The sequence below is a fragment of the Pseudophryne corroboree genome, chromosome 4 (genome assembly GCF_028390025.1).
Source record: "Pseudophryne corroboree isolate aPseCor3 chromosome 4, aPseCor3.hap2, whole genome shotgun sequence".
NCBI classification, from domain to species: domain Eukaryota; kingdom Metazoa; phylum Chordata; class Amphibia; order Anura; family Myobatrachidae; genus Pseudophryne; species Pseudophryne corroboree.
Window position 1 is genome coordinate 221,756,891 of NC_086447.1, and position 17,403 is coordinate 221,774,293.

Consider the following 17,403-nt stretch of genomic DNA (forward strand, 5'->3'; position numbering starts at 1 on the left):
CATTATGCCACACACCCTAATGTCCCTTGCACATTATGCCAAACACTGTAATGCTCATTACACATTATGCCACACCCATAACGCATATTACACATTATGCCATACACCGTAATGCCCATTACACATTATGCCAGACACAGTAAAACCCATTACACATTATGCCAGACACTGTAATGCCCATTACACATTATGCCACACCCCATAATCCCTATTACATATTACACCACACACCATAATGCCTATTACAGTACATATTATGCAACACACAATTATGCCACTGACACCATTTTACAAAAATGCCCCTTATAAATTATGCCCCAGCGGTGAGCTGGTGGTACTGCATACCACCACTATAATTCTTAATGATACTCTGTACTACCCCGTACCACCCTACTTTCAGCACTGCCGCTGTCTCTTGCCATCAGAAGATAATTTAACACCCACAATGGCTGTTTCAGTGCTACAGTATGTCTTGATCCTGATTGGAATGGATCATAAATATCATGGGTTGTCAAGGTGGATTTCCACTTTCTCAAAAAAGGTTTGATACCAGTCTGTAGTTTGTCATGCAATTTGTAACTAAATTAGGTTTTTTTAAGAAGACGTCTAACAATTGCTTCTTGTAGAGGTTCAGGAAAAATGCAGTATTGTTACTTAGTATTCCCTTCCACTACTCCCACCATACATGTTTTCGCAGCTATCTACTGTACTATAATAGGAAAGGTATAAAATTTACTTTTGTACATTTTCCAGGATGAAACCTAAAGGGTGGTGTGCCCAGGGCTCAGGTAAAAGAGGGCTTTACCACCCCCGATACATATATGTCTTCAAACACTTTTCCTTTCTGCTCCATATGTCATGAGACACATGCTTTTTTGATGCAGATTAGTGCCTGATTCGCCCACAACAGCTATGTGCATTGCCAGTGCATGTACAGGGTATATGTGTCATTTTGTCACATTAGTGATGCTAATAATATGTACATTTTGGGGAAACGTTTGTGTCAAAATACACGATGCATGTTGCAACTGAGAGGCAAAGTCCATGACACTGATGGGGGTTATTTGGGGACAGGCGTGTGTAGACACATCTTTAGTTATCTTAAAAATCTTGGCAGATGGTGTACCCCAGGAATACCCTCTGAATGCCAGCCTATGATCCCTGTTTGGCCATGGTCTAGATTACTGCTCATAGTTGCCTCAACTTTATGTATATGTTTAATTATGTAAATATCATAATGCCTGGCATGTACTTCTCACTCATATTTAGCACTATTTGTATGTTTTGACTTACTAGAATTATCATTATTATTATTATTGTTATTATTATTATTATTATTATTACTTGTTGGATGAGCTCATGTGAATACATCAACTGTTGCTAATACGAGTGTGTATAACACTCAATTTTATTACTATTACAGGTTGAGTATCCCTTATCCAAAATGCTTGGGACCAGAGGTATTTTGGATATGGTATTTTTCCGTATTTTGGAATAATTGTATACCATAATGAGATATCATGGTGATGGGACCTAAATCTAAGCACAGAATGCATTTATGTTACATATACACCTTATACACACAGCCTGAAGGTAATTGTAGCTAATATTTTTTATAACTTTGTGCATTAAACAAAGTGTGTGTACATTCACACAATTCATTTATGTTCCATATACACCTTATACACACAGCCTGAAGGTCATTTAATACAATATGTTTAATAACTTTGTGTATTAAACATAGTTTGTGTACATTGAACCATCAAAAAACAAAGGTTTCACTATCTCACTCTCACATAAAAAAGTCCGTAATTCGGAATATTCCGTATTTCGGAATATTTGGATATGGGATACTCAACCTGTAATTTGAAATATGACAAACTGCTCTCAACTACATGGCAGCTTATATTTGGTTCACATGACCACCTGAAAGTATAATTGCCAATATATGAAAACAATGTGGAGCATTTGCATCAGTGTACTTATATACGGTAGACAGACCAGTGACCTATATGTTATAAATATGATGTGTATCTTGCAGGAAGTGTACCAGATGCCAATGCCTTCGCCCCATTCTCTCTAACACACATGAAAGGGGTTTCACTTATATGCTATGTGAAAATCATCAGCTTCTGTTGTCTTTAGGGTAAATTATACCATAAGAGTTAAACTGATCAAATTATTTCCATCATCTATTATATAGGTAAACGTATACAAACAAAGAGAATTGTCTCAAGTAATACTGCAGTTTGACCTTGAAAGTTTTTGAATGCATATGTTTATTTTCTCATGTTACATGTAAACATTATTGCTGTGCCTTTGTTAATGTAGGATTTGCTACTCATGGGTACAACATTGCCTCTCGGAGAAGAGCTAACTCTATGGGCACAAAGATAATATATGCTTTCCATTATGAAAGCTCTCTGATCCTTCAACATACTACATTGTCTTATATTTCTATGACACCACCTGTATTAAAGGAAGTTTTTCCAGCTGTAATTCATTGAGCGCTTTTTGCAAGCATGATAGTCCCCTTTGATAAAAAATAAATATATATAGCACACAGAATAAAGAAATGTACTGAAAATGTCATGACCTTAAGTTAACACAAGCAACAAAAAATATTGTTAAGGACAACCTTGAATGTTCCCTAAACATTGGGAACTGTTGTCATCTATGCAACAAAACTGTTCTTTGGTTCCTTTGTCAGGCTGCACTGTATTGCAAAGCCATGATAGTGCAATATAATACATGTGATAATTAAAATACAATTACCACATCAGTAAATAACACATTATAAGAAAAGTACTTACATGCAATGACTATTATTATTATTATTATTATTATTATTATTATTCCTTATACTATAATACATAATGTTTGCATTGTGCAATAAGGAAAATCAGACACATACAGTACAGATAACAAGACCTAGAAACAGCCTGGTTCAAGCTATAGAATATAATGAGAGGAAGCAACATACAATACTTATTTTAATGGAAAGCAAAAAAATGTGCAGTATGTAAAATACAAAATTAAAGTTCAGGAGAAATTCAAGCACCAAAAACAAATATTGAATAGCTATAATATAAAATAGATGCATCACTAATTATTTTTATTCTATTATTATTGTTTAATTATATGGTTCTTCTAAAGTTCTCTGTGCCATACAGCGGGGAAACAGAACATTGTACAAATATGTATAATAAGCAAACTAAAGAAAAAAGCAAAACTAAAGTACAGAAGAACATTAAGGAAAACTGAATGCATTAATAGCAATAATACAGAACCTCTAAGACACATGATATAAGGCTGCACAGGTGGTTGAGGTGGGGATGGAAAAGATGACAAGAAGTATGAACATAGTAAGCACAAGAGGAACATATGGATAGTAACCCCTTCAACAATTGTATGTAAATTATTACCTGTAATAATAATTAGGGTCTCACAGTCTGATTGAGAGATGAAAACAAGTGTATTTGTGCCTCATGATGTCAAATAAAATCTCTTGCAATGAGAGATAAGCGGGTTTGGTTCTCCGAGATCTGAACCCCCCCCCCCCCGAACTTCACCTATTTTACACGGTTCCGAGGCAGCCTCGGCTCTTCCTGCCTTGCTCGGTTAACCCGAACGTGCCCGAACATCATCATCCCGCTGTCGGATTCTCGCGAGATTCATATTCTATATAAAGAGCCGCGCGTTGCCGCCATTTTCACTCGTGCATTGGAGATTGAACGGAGAGGATGTGGCTGTGTTCTCTCCCTGAAAAGCTCCGTAATCTGTGCTCAGTGTGCTGCAAATATCTGTGCTCAGTGTGCTGCAAATATCTGTGCTCAGTGTGCTGAAAATATCTACGTTCTCTGCCTGAAAAAGCTCCATATCTGTGCTCAGTGTGCTGCAAATATCTGTGCTCAGTGTACTGCATTGTGGGGACTGGGGACCACCAGTATATAATTATAGTAGTACAGTACAGTAGGTCATTGCTGTATCTTGCAGCTCTGTGTCAAGTATACTTTCTCTTTGCTGCATTATTGTGAGCAGTATATAGTAGGACAGTGCAGCATTTTGGTGACCAGCAGTTTACATATAGTACAGTAGACCATTGCTGTATCTTGCAGCTCTGTGTCAAGTATACTATCTCTGTGCTGCATTATTGTGAGCAGTATATAGTAGGACAGTGCAGCATTTTGGTGACCATCAGTATACATATAGCACAGTACAGTAGGCCATTGCTGTATCTTGCAGCTCTGTGTCAAGTATACTATCCATATCTGTGCTGCATTATTGTGAGCAGTATATAGTAGGACAGTGCAGCATTTTGGTGACCAGCAGTATACATATAGTACAGTACAGTAAGCCATTGCTGTATCTTGCAGCTCTGTGTCAAGTATACTATCTCTGTGCTACATTATTGTGAGCAGCATATAGTAGGACAGTGCAGCATTTTGGTGACCAGCAGTATACATATAGTACAGTACGGTAGGCCATTGCTGTATATTGCAGCTCTGTATCACTTCTAGTATCCTGATCAGTGCTCAATATCTGCTGCATTGTTGTGACCAGTATGTATACTGTACTGTGCGACGTGTGTTATACACCTGGTGATTTTATACATCCTGTAATCTGTACTGAGTGATGTGTGAGATACACCTGGGGATTATACACCCTGTATACTGTACTGTGCAACGTTTGTGATACACCTGGTGATTATACACCCTGTATACTGTACTGAGCAATGTGTGAGGTACACCTTCGGATTATACACCCTATATACTGTACTGTGTGATGTGTGAGATACACCTGCGGATTATACACCCTATATACTGTACTGTGCGATGTGTGTGATACACCTGGTAATTAATTATACACCCTGTATACTATACTGTGCGATGTGTGTTATACACCTGGTAATATCTGTGCTCAGTGTGCTGCATTGTGGGGACCACCAGTATATCATTATAGTAGTACAGTACAGTAGGCCATTGCTGTATCTTGCAGCTCTGTGTCACTTCTAGTATCCTGATCAGTGCTGAATATCTGTGCTCAGTGTCAGTGCTGCATTGTGGTGACCAGTATACTACAGTACAATAGTCCAGAGCTGTTCTTGCTGCCAGTGTCAGTTCTCCGTAGTATCATCAGTGATCAGTATAATCAGTTCTCAGTATAATCAGTGCGCTGTTAGACGTGTGCCTGTTTTCCGCCATTAGTGCAGTGGGATTTAGACAATTGATGAAGTTATTGTGTCCCCGGTACAAAATCCCATCTAGATTCCACTTCACTAGGCAGGCGATAGTGAGATTTTACCAATTAATATCAGTGATTTATAATTATTAATTACAGTGATCTTGCCAAATAATTCCAGTGATTTTGTTATTTTCTTCCAGTGATTTGGACCAATAATACCATTGATTAAAACGAATAATTCAAGTGATTTTGTCATTTTCTTCCAGTGATTTGGAGCAATAATACCATTGATTAGAACGAATAATTCCAGTGATTTTGTCATTTTCTTCCAGTGATTTGGACCAATAATACCATTGATTAGAACGAATAATTCCTGTGATATTGAGGTGTTTGTGTCGCTTAGTTTAGCCATCCAGCGACCACAGTGCACCTCTTTTTCTCTTTTCTTTGCATCGTGTGCTGTTTGGGGCCAATTTTTTTAAGTGCCATCCTGTCTGACACTGCAGTGCCACTCCTAGATGGGCCAGGCGTTTGTGCCGCCCTCTTGTGTCGCTTAGCGTAGTCATCCAGCGACCTCGGTGCAAATTTTAGGAATAAAAATAGTATTGTGAAGTGTGAGATGTTCAGAATAGACTGGAAATGAGTAGAAATTGTGGTTATTGAGGTTAATAATACTATAGGATCAAAATTACCCCCAAATTCTATGATTTAAGCTGTTTTTGAAAAAAAAATACCCGAATCCAAAACACACCCGAATCCGACAAAAAATTTCAGGGAGGTTTTGCCAAAACGAGCCCGAATCCAAAACACGCCAAAACCAAAACACAAAACCCGATCAATTTCCGGTTCACATCTCTACTTGCAATGCACATACTGTACACATGACTTATTCGTATTATGAGCTGCACTAAACTCTTGTGTCTACTTGGTCTTCATGAAGAGGTATACAAAGGCATGCAAATTCAGTATGGGAGATGTATTATTAAAGTACATAAAACAGCTCCTTCTCGTCCTATTAAGGTTAAGCAGAAAGCAACAACATTGAGGTTTATCCATTTTAGCTGTTGGAATTGATAAACAAAACATTCCCTTCCAGTGATCTCGGCAAGTCCTGTAGCACATCAGTGTGTTGTGTCATGGCTCTCAGCAACTGCCAATGCTCGAGTGCTAGACTTTGCATAAATGCGAGATCTCATTATCGACCGACATCACATCCTCAAGGAATCCTCAAGCATGAAATTCTATCTAGTAAGTTTGATAGCTCAATCCATAGATGTGTTGCTATGTTTAAGGGAACAAGCAATGATATTTCAGTTTGTTGTCTTTTAGTAAGTGCCCCAGGCCCCCATAATGCCACCAAAGCTGGTTAGCTGATGTAGAGGCAATAGTTAAAAATTAACAAATGGGGTCTGTGCTTTGTAAAGGAGATTGCTCTGAAAGGGTTGGAGGAAGTGTCCAGTAAGTCTGTCTCTGGGACTATGGTGCCCATGCCACGGACCCAGGAACAACTCTAATGCGCATGCGTGAATCCCTGGAAAATTGATGTGGCAACCATTTGCCCAGTGATATTTACAGGTCTGCAACCATCACCAGACTAATGTTCAGTGTGTGGAGCCCGCCGGACCCAGAGGCCAATGTATAGATACGCCAGAAGGACTAAGAAGTACCCAACTTAGGTCAACACAGTCTAGGTTGACCACTATTGGTTGACAGTAAGTAGGTCACCGGTCGACATGGTTTCTATGTCAACATGTTCTAGGTTGACATAAGTTTTCAATATTTTTTGGGGGGACTTTTTCATACTTTACGATCCACGTGGACTACAGCTGGGAATGGTAACCTGTGGCAAGCGCAGCGGTAGTGGAGCGAGGCACCTTGCCTGAAGCTCGCGAGCCATGCGAGGGGACGCGGTGCACTAATTGGGGATCCCAGTCACTGTATGGAGAAAACAACACCAAAAAAGGTGCAAAAACTCATGTCGACCTTCTGTCATGTCGACCTAGTACATGTTGACTTAGAGTCCCTGTCGACCTAGAAACCGTGTCGACTTTCTAACTGACGACCAATAGTGGTCAACCTAGACACCTAAGTGTTGTCGACCTTGCATACCACACCCCACAATGAGAACGTAACTCATAATTTCACAGTGAGACCTAGACTGAGGGCCCCAGTGTACTAATTATAGATGGCCCATTAATAGCAATATGCAGAGAAAGATGCTGATTTGTAATTACAGTCTATATGATATCCAGCAGCGGTAATGCTAATAAGATTTTCATCCATTGTTTAGAGCAGAAAAATACACAGCTATATTACTGCTCACTAGTGATTGCTGTATGTCCAATTAGGTGCCTATAGTGGTAATAACCAGTAAGATGTTTAGTTATACATACAGTACTAAGCCCCAGGCACCCATAATGCCACCATAGCTAGTTAGCCGATTAGATAAATGTAGAGGCAATAGTTAAAAATTAACAAATGGGGTCTGTGCTTTGTAAAGGAGATTGCTCTGACAGGGTTGGAGGAAGTGTCCAGTAAGAGGTGCTTTATGAAAGGAGGGACCGGCTGCAGGCTCCGATAGGGTCCCTTCCTCTCTGGCGGTGCCAGAGTCTGTCTCTGGGAACATGGTGCCATGCCACGGTCCCAGGTACAACTCTAATGCGCATGCGTGAATCACTGGAAAATGGCTGCGTCAACCATTTGCCCAGTGATATTTACAGGTCTGCAGCCATCACCAGACTAATGTGCAGTGTATGGACCCCCCTGGATCAATGTATAGATACGCTAGTTAGACTATGAAGTACCATGAGGCAGAGTCAGCTTATGACACAGTTCTGATTTGGACTCAATTGATCAAAGGTTTCGGAAATGTGCATGCACCAGAGCCACAATGCTCTGTTAGCCATAGACAGATTGACAGGCTGCAGGTGTTTCAGGCTGGTGACGGGGAGCACTGCAGAAAATAGGGTATGTTGACTATGTTATCTTAGTATACTGAAGCCAGTGGCTGCATTTTCGGATGCAGCCTTACTGCCCTTGGCAGCATATTTCTGTTGGCAATACTGAGCATCCCTAGGATAACTGAGGTCTGATGCAGCGACCAGTGGTTGTTATGTTGTGCCAATGCTGTATCTTCGGTAGCAGATCAGAGAAGCTGGCAGCGGGTGCCTTCTGTGGCATTTGTATATGTCTTTGCACAGCCACTGCATAAAACATTTTTAGACCACCTACAGAATGAATCGGGCACCTTATTGGACAGCTTTATATAGTACAGTATATGAGTCTAGTAAAGTGGTTCTCAAACTTAACCCTCAAGTTTTCCCAGCAGTTCATGTTTTGTGGATTTCTGTCTATAGAAGCAGGTGGGATAATTACTGATCCAGCAAAATAGATAACTCACCTGTGCATGAATAAAGAAATCCATAAAACATGACCTGTTAGCGTTAACTTGAGGATTGAAGTTGAGAACCCCAGATCAGTACCTTAAAATGAGCTTACTGTAAATGGGAAAACAGCATACTGTAGATGTAAGCAGCAAATGAATAGATGCTATTTTTGTTCTGCAGAATACTGTGTAGTATGAATGGTGTGTCTAGTACAAAGGAGAAAATAAATACATTCCTAAATTAACTTTAATAGGAACTGATTTAGCAATAGTAGAAAATGTGAAAATAGCTTCCAGTGAATGTCTGAAATAGCAATAATTATAATCACCTTTTTACATATTTATCTAATGTTGGCATACAATGCATATAGAATAAAAATATTTTTATTTAGAAATTCTACCAAATAAAAGGTCTGTCTACCTAATCAAATATTATAACATTTACCTCATTAAACTTGCATATAAAAGAATTATTCCCAGTTTAACCAGCATATACAAATATTGGCACGTATGCAGTCACGACTACCACTGCCATGAGAAGAGTGGCATGTCAATGCTACCACAGTGTGGGTATCCGGTTTCTAGGTCAACCACACTTAGGTCAACAGTAAGTAGGTCGACATGGTTTCTAGGTCAACAGGGACTCTAGGTTGACATGTTCTAGGTCGACATGACAAAAGGTTGATATTAGTTTTTCACATTTCTTTTATTTTTTGGACTTTTTCATACTTTACGATCCACGTGGACTATAATTAGGAATGGTAACCTGTGCCGAGCACTGCGGTAGCGGAGCGAGGTACCTTGCCCGAAGCATGCGAGCCATGCGAGGGGACGCAGTGCACTAATTGGGGATCCCAGTCAATATACAGAGAAAACGACACTAAAAAAGGTGCAAAAACTCATGTCGACCTTCTGTCATGTCGACCTAGTACATGTTGACTTAGAGTCCATGTTGACCTAGAAACCATGTCGACCTACTAACTGTCGACCAATAGTGGTCGACCTAGACACTGTCGACCTAAGTGTTGTTGACCTTGCATACCACACCCCACAATGAGAACGTAACTCATAATTTCACAGTGAGACCTAGACAGAGAGCCCCAGTGTACTAATTGTAGATGGCCCGTTAATAGCAATATGCAGAGGAAGATGCTTATTTGTAATTACAGTCTATATGAAATCCAATAGCGGTAATGCCAATAAGATTCTCATCCATTGTTTAGAGCAGAAAAATACACAGCTATGTTACTGCTCACTAGTGATTGCTGTATGTCCAATTAGGTGCCTATAGTGGTAATAACCAGTAAGATGTTTCGTTATACATACAGTACTATGCCCCAGGCCCCCATAATGCCACCACAGCTGGTTAGCTGATTAGATAAATGCAGAGGCAATAGTTAAAATTAACAAATGGGGTCTGTGCTTTGTAAAGGAGATTGCTCTGAGAGGGTGTGCAGGCTCCAATCGGGCCCCCTCCTCTCTGGCGGTGCCACAGTCTGTCTCTGGGAACATGGTGCCCATGCTACAGTCCTAGGTACAACTCTAATGCGCATGCATGAATCACTGGAAAATGGCTGCATCAACCATTTGCCCAGTGATATTTACAGGTCTGCAGCCATCACCAGACTAATGTGCATTGTGTGGACCCCCCTGGACCCAGAGGTCAATATATAGATATGCCAGTTAGACTATGAAGTACCATGGTGCAGATTCAGCTCATGATACAGTCCTGATTTGGTCTCAGTTGACCAAAGGTTTCGGAAATGTGCATGCACCAGAGCCACATGTTAGCGCCGGGAAGCACGTGTCCCATCCATTGCCGTGGAGCCGGGATGCCGCACCTCCCGCTGACCTCCACCTGGCGCCTAGCAACAGGCGGACGCCAGGTGCAAGGTTTTCTGGTCCCCGTCCGGCGCCTAGCAACAGGCAGATGCCGGGTGCAAAGTCTCCTGGTCCCCGCCCTGCGCCTAGCAACAGGCAGACGGTGAGCACTGTGAGCCGCTGGATCCATAGCAATGGGGACGCCGGAGGCAGATGGCATTCCCCGTTGCTGGGTAACTAAGTACCCAGCTGTGTACAAGGGCATGCAGCAGGACAGCTGCACAATGGTCGTCATTCCGAGTTGTTCGCTCGCTAGCTGCTTTTAGCAGCATTGCAAATGCTAGGCCGCCGCCCTCTGGGAGTGTATCTTAGCAGAATAGCAAATTAAAGATTAGCAGAATTGTTACTAAATAATTCCTTGCAGTTTCTGAGTAGCTCCATACCTACTCCTAGACTGCGATCACCTCAGTCCATTTAGTTCCTGGTTTGACGTCACAAACACGCACTGCGTTCGGCCCGCCACTCCTGTGTTTTTACCTGGCACACCTGCGTTTTTTAGCACACTCCCTGAAAACGGCCAGTTTCCGCCCAGAAACACCCACTTCCTGTCAATCACACTACGATCACTCGAGCGATGAAAAAACGTTGCTTGAGCCTGTTTAAATCTACCAAGTTTTGTGTTAAATTACTTAGCGCATGCACATTTTCCAACTAATCGCTGCGTTGTGAAAAACGTCAATGAGCGAACAACTCGGAATGACCACCCATATTTGCAATTAAGGAGTTTCTTCTGTGATTGTGCAGCACCATTTATATTCTCTTCCTGGTCACGCCAAGGATGCTGGTGATAATTCTTACTTCAGTGTGAACCTGTCAGCTCGTTGGAGATCCTGCCTGTGTTGTGCTGTGACCTGGAGACTTTGATCGATTCTTGACCAGATATTGCCAGCCGGTGTTCAGGTTTCCGTGGAGTATTCATGCTTACAGTTCTTTATTTATATTTATATCTTTAACATCCCTGAGCATTGTTGCTCTCATTGTTTATTTGCTTATAAAATATAAGACCATTGTTGTTCTCATTATCACTCGTGCATTGGTGTTGCAGGGTTAGTTAGGTTCCGCCTTACTCACTCGCAGTCTCAGGTGGGGCCTTGTCACTTTATAAGACCGGAGGGCATCAGTGTTTGGTCAGCCATAATTAGGCTCAGATTCTGGTGGGCCAGATTCAGGGTTTGACCCAGCAGCTACAGGATCTTACTCTTCGAGTAGACACTCAGGAGGAATCTCGTAGGACCCAGACTGTCTCATTATCCGCTCCCAGGAAGCCTAAGCTAAACCTCCCAGATAGGTTTTCTGGAGACCGTAAAAAGTTTGTGAACTTCCGGGAAAGTTGCAAGCTGTATATCAAGCTCATTTCTTTCTCTTCAGGCACTGAGACCCAGTGAGTAGGGATTATAATTTCCCTGGTACAAGGTGACCCACAGTCTTGGGCCTTTGGCCTTTCAGCAGATCACCCTAGTCTTCTTTCCGTGGATTCCTTCTTTAAAGCCTTAGGTTTTCTCTATGATGAACCAGATCAGGCAGCATCCGCAGAGACCCATCTTTGTTCTCTTAAACAAGGGAGAAACTCTGCCGAGGTGTACTGTACCAAATTTCGCCGATGGGCCAATGATTGAGGTTGAAATTACCCAGCACTTCGGAGTCAGTTCCGGTTAGGATTAACAGAACAAATCAAGGATTTTCTCGTCCAATATCCTTCTCCAGCCACCCTGGATGCACTCATGGAGTTAGCCATCAAAGTAGATAGGCGGATTCGGGAACGAAGAATGGAGAAGGAGGTCCCCTCACCTACGTCTCGTTGGACGGTGCCAGAGGTTGTAGAGGATATGGAGGAACCCATGAAAATCGGGGCTTTCCATTTAACGCCTCAAGAGAAGGCGAGACGTCGCACTCTTGGACTGTGTCTCTATTGTGGGACCAAGGGACATCTGGCGAACATTTGTCCACAGAAGGCAGAAAACTAGTAGACCCAAGAAATTTTGGGAGAGTCTTTTCGGGTCTCTGTTCAATCTCCCCAAATAATTTGTTGTTGTTACTCGTTAGGATAACAACCTCTTCTGGTCCTAGTGAGGTTACTGCTTTTGTTGATTCCGGGGCTGCTGGAAATTTTATGGACTTGGAATTTGCGCTTGCCAGACGAATTCCTATAGAAACTCTTTGCTCACCAATTTCCATATGTGGATTGGATGGTAGTCCTCTCCAAAACGGTTGGTTCAGTACCCGGACTCCAGTCCTCCAGTTTTTTGTCAGAATGTTCCATTGTGAAGAGTTATCTTTTTTTCTGGTATATTGTCCCCTAACTCCAATTGTTCTGGGCCTACCTTGGCTAAAGATTCATAATCCAGTATTCAACTGGAATACTAGAGATCTGGTTTCTTCCTGTCCCTGAAGGGTTGCCAACCCAGTACATATCTTTTACAGACATTTTCTCCAAACAGCAAGCTGAATCTCTGCCTCCTCACCATTCTTATGATTGTGCAATCAATCTCATGCCTGAAGCTAGACTCCCCAAGGGCTGCCTTTACGCTCTGCCTTTGCCCGAGATGAAGGCTATGGAGGAATATATCTGGGAGAGTTTAGAAAAAGGCTTTATCAGGTCTTCTAAATCACTGGTAGGAGACGGTTTTTTCTTCGTTGGTAAAAAGTACGGCTCTTTACGGCCATGTATTGACTACAGGGGACTGAATGAGATTACAATAAAAAATTTGTACCCATTACCCCTGATCACAGTCTTATTTGATCAGCTCAGAAGTGCTACAATATTTTCCAAGATCGATTTACGAGGGGCATATAATCTCATTTGGATCCGGCAGGTAGATAAATGGAAGACCGCATTCAATTCTCATTCAGGTCACTATGAGTACTTGATTATGCATTTTGGACTCTCCAATGCTCCTGCCATCTTCCAATATCTCATAAATGATGTTCTTCTGGATTTCCTTGGAAAATTCGTGGTCGTCTATCTCGATGATATTCTGATCTACTCTGCCTCACTTAAAGAACATCAAGCTCATGTAAAAGTGGTCCTCACCAAACTAAGGGAGAATCATCTGTATGCAAAATTGGAAAAATGTGAATTTGAGGTTGAGAAGGTGGTCTTCCTAGGATACATAATCACCTCCAAGGGGTTTTCTATGGATCCTAAGAAACTTAAGGCAATTGTGGAATGGGTCCGTTCTTCCAATCTAAAAGCTACGCAATGTTTCCTTGGTTTTGCAAACTATTACAAAAGATACATTGATTCTTTTTCCTCAATTGGTGCTCCAATTGTGAGCCTGACCAAGAAAGGTGCAGATCCTGCTCATTGGCCACCACAGGCGGTAAAGGATTTTGAGGACATCAAAAAATTGTTTATCTCTGCTCCTGTTCTTTGGTATCCCGATCCAAATCTACCTTTCATTGTAGAAGTGGATGCCTCGGAAGTAGGCATTGGAGCTATCCTTTTGCAAGAGGATCCACTCAGTCATAAGCTACATCCCTGTGCCTTTTTCTCTCAAAAAGTTTCTCCTGCTGAAGTCTACTATGTCGTAGGGAATCGAGAGCTTCTAGCAGTCAAATGTGCTTTGGAAGAATGGAGACACTGGCTGGAGGGAGCAAGGCATACAATAACCGTTTTCACAGACCACAAAAATGTAGTCTACTTTGAATCTGCTAAAATATTTAATTCTTGACAAGCTAGATGGGCATTGTTTTTTGCCAGGTTCAATTTCATTATTACCTATAGGCCCGGCTCTAAAACCATCAAAACTGATGCTTTATCCTATAGTTTTCTGTCTTGTCATGAAGTCTCTAAACTTCTGGAGATGATTCTTTCCCCAGGGTGTATCCTTGCTGGCCTAACCATGAATCTTGTCTCTCAAGTTCAGTCAGCACAGATGCAGGCCCCATCTGAGACTCCTTAAGGACTCCTGTTTGTTCAAGAGAAACTCAGATCAGCTGTGTTATCTGAGTTTCATGACAACAAGACTTAAGGACATCCAGGGGTTAATAAAACTTTACATCTTCTCTCACACTCTGTATGGTGGCCAACTATTAAGGCAGATGTTCAAGAGTCTGTTAGGGTCTGTCATGTCTGTGCCAAAAACAAGTCTCCTCGTGTTCTTCCTTCTGGACAATTACTTCCTCTGTCTGTACCTTCCAAGCCATGGACCCACTTGTCAATGGATTTTTATTGTAGATTTACCAAGATCTTCCAAATGTTTGGTCATCTGGATGGTGGTTGACCATTTCAGTAAAATGGCACATTTCATTCCTCTGTCTAAATTGCCTAATGCTAAGGATCTTGCTTCTTTATTCGTTCAGCACATATTCCGTATTCATGGCCTACCACAAGACATTGTCTCGGATAGATGCTCTCAATTCATAGCCCGTTTCTGGAGATCTTTCTGTGCGTAACTAGGAATCAATATCAGTCTCTCGTCAGAATATCACCCACAGTCCAATAGCCAGTCAGAACAGGTTAATAAATCTTTGGAACAATATCTACCATGTTATACCTCTAAATGCCAGGATGATTGGGTTGGCTATCTCCTCTTTGCAGAGTTTGCATATAATAATTCTGAACATTCTTCAACTTCCATGTCTCCTTTCTTCTGTGTTTCTGGCATTCATCCTAAATTCAATGCTTTCACTCCATCATGACTGTCTAGTTCTTCTTCTTTTTCTCCCGTGTCTTGCCTTAGGAGGATTTGGAGGAAAGTATATCAAGCCTTGGAGGATGCGGCATTCCGGTCTAAGAGATTTGCTGATACATCTCGGAAACCTTGTTCTTTTAAAGTAAGAGACATGGTATGGTTATCTGCCCGAAACATCAAGCTCCACCAGAAATCTAAAAAATTGGGTCCCCATTACATTGGACCATTTCAAGTCATCCAGAAAATCAATCCTGTTGCTTTTCGTCTGCAATTACCCAGGTCTTTGAGAATCAATAATAACTTCCATTGTTCTCTATTTAAATTGGCATTTGTTTCTAAGAAATTAAAAGTAAGAGGTATCAGGAGCCCTTCTCCAGTCTTGATTCAAGGACATCAAGAATTTGTTGTTGAGAAAATTCTGGACTCCAAGTTTGTACTGGGTCAAGTACTTTTTTAGTTCATTGGAAAGTCTACGGTCCTGAAGAGAGAACTTGGGTGCCTGGGAAGTTCCTTCATGCTCCTGAATTAAACAAAGGATTTTTCAAGAAATATCCCCAGAGGCCTGGATCTAGGGGTTTCTCAACCCCCCTTCAAGGTGAGGTACTGTTAGCTCCGGGAGGCGCGTGTCCCGGCTGTTGCCGTGAAGCTGGAACCCTGCACCTCCCGCTGACCCCCGCACGGCGCCTAGCAACAGGCGGATGCCGGGTGCAAGGTTTTCTGGTCCCTGCCCGGTGCCTAGCAACAGGCAGACACCAGGCACAAAGTCTTCTGGTCCCCGCCCGGCGCCTAGCAACATGCAGATGCCGGGAGCTGTGAGCTGCCAGATCCCTAGCAACAGGGAAGCCGGAAGGCAGATGGCGTTCCCCGTTGCTGGGTAATTAAGTACCCAGCTGTGTACAAGGATGTGCAGCAGGACAGCTACACGATATTTACAATTAAGGAGTTTCTTCTGTGATTGGTGCAGCACCATTTATATTCTCTTCCTGGTCACTCCAAAGATGCTGGTGATAGTTCTTACTTCTGTGTGAACCTGTCAGCTTGTTGGAGATCCTGCCTGTGTTGTGCTGTGACCTGGAGAATTTGACTGATCAATTCTTGACCAGATCTTGCCAGCCGGTGTTCAGGTTTTCGTGGCGTATCCACGCTAACAGTTATTTGATTATATTTATATTTTTAACATCCCTTAGCGTTGTTGCTCTCACTGTTTATTTGCTTATAACATCTAAGACCATTGTTGTTCTCATTATCACTTGTGCATTGGTGTTGCAGGGTTAGTTACTCATTCGCAGTCTCAGGTGGTGCCTTGTCACTTTATAAGACCAGGGGCATCGGAGTTTGGGCGGACCTAATTTGCCCATTCAAATGTGGCTACCTTGGGCAGAAGAACACTAGCACCGCAGGCACCATTCGACCACTAAGAGGGGTAACGGAGTCAGGGGTAGAGCACGACTTGCTGCAGACATCAATTCCCTCTGCAGCTTTACCTGTGAGTACTGGAACTTTCCAGTTGTCGCATACTCCCCTGAGTTCCAGGTACTCATCAATAACACCACAATGCTCTGTTAGCTATAGACTGATTGACAGGCTGCAGGCATTTCAGGCTGGCGACAGGGAGCACTGCAGAAAATAGGGCATGTTGACCCTGTTATCTTAGTATACTGAATCCAGTGGCTGCATTTTTGGATGCGGCCTTACTGCCCTTGGTAGCATAGTTCTGTTGGCAATACTGAGCATCCCTATGATTACTCAGAGGTCTGATGCTGCGACCAGTGGTTGTTATGTTGTGCCAATGCTCTATCTTCAGTAGCAGATCAGAGAAGCTGGCAGCGGGTGCCTTCTGTGGCATTTGTATATGTCTTCGCACAGCCACTGCATAAAACATTTTGAGACCACCTACAGTATGAATCGGGCACCTTCCTGGAGAGCTTTAGATATGAGTCTAGTAAAGTGGTTCTCAAACTTAACCCCCAAGTTTTCCCAACAGTTCATGTTTTGTGGATTTCGGTTTGTAGAAGCAGGTGGGATAATTACTGATCCAGCAAAATAAATAACTCACCTGTGCATGAATAAAGAAATCCATCTTGTACAAAGGAGAAAATAAATACATTCCTAAATTAACTTTAATAGTAACTAATTTAGCAGTAGTAGAAAATGTGAAAATAGCTTCCTGTGAATGTCTGAAATAGCAATAATTATAATCACCTTTTTACATATTTATCTAATGTTGGCATACAATGCATATAGAATAAAAATATTTATATTTAGAAATTCTACCAAATAAAAGGTCTGTCTACCTAATCAAATATTATAACATTTACC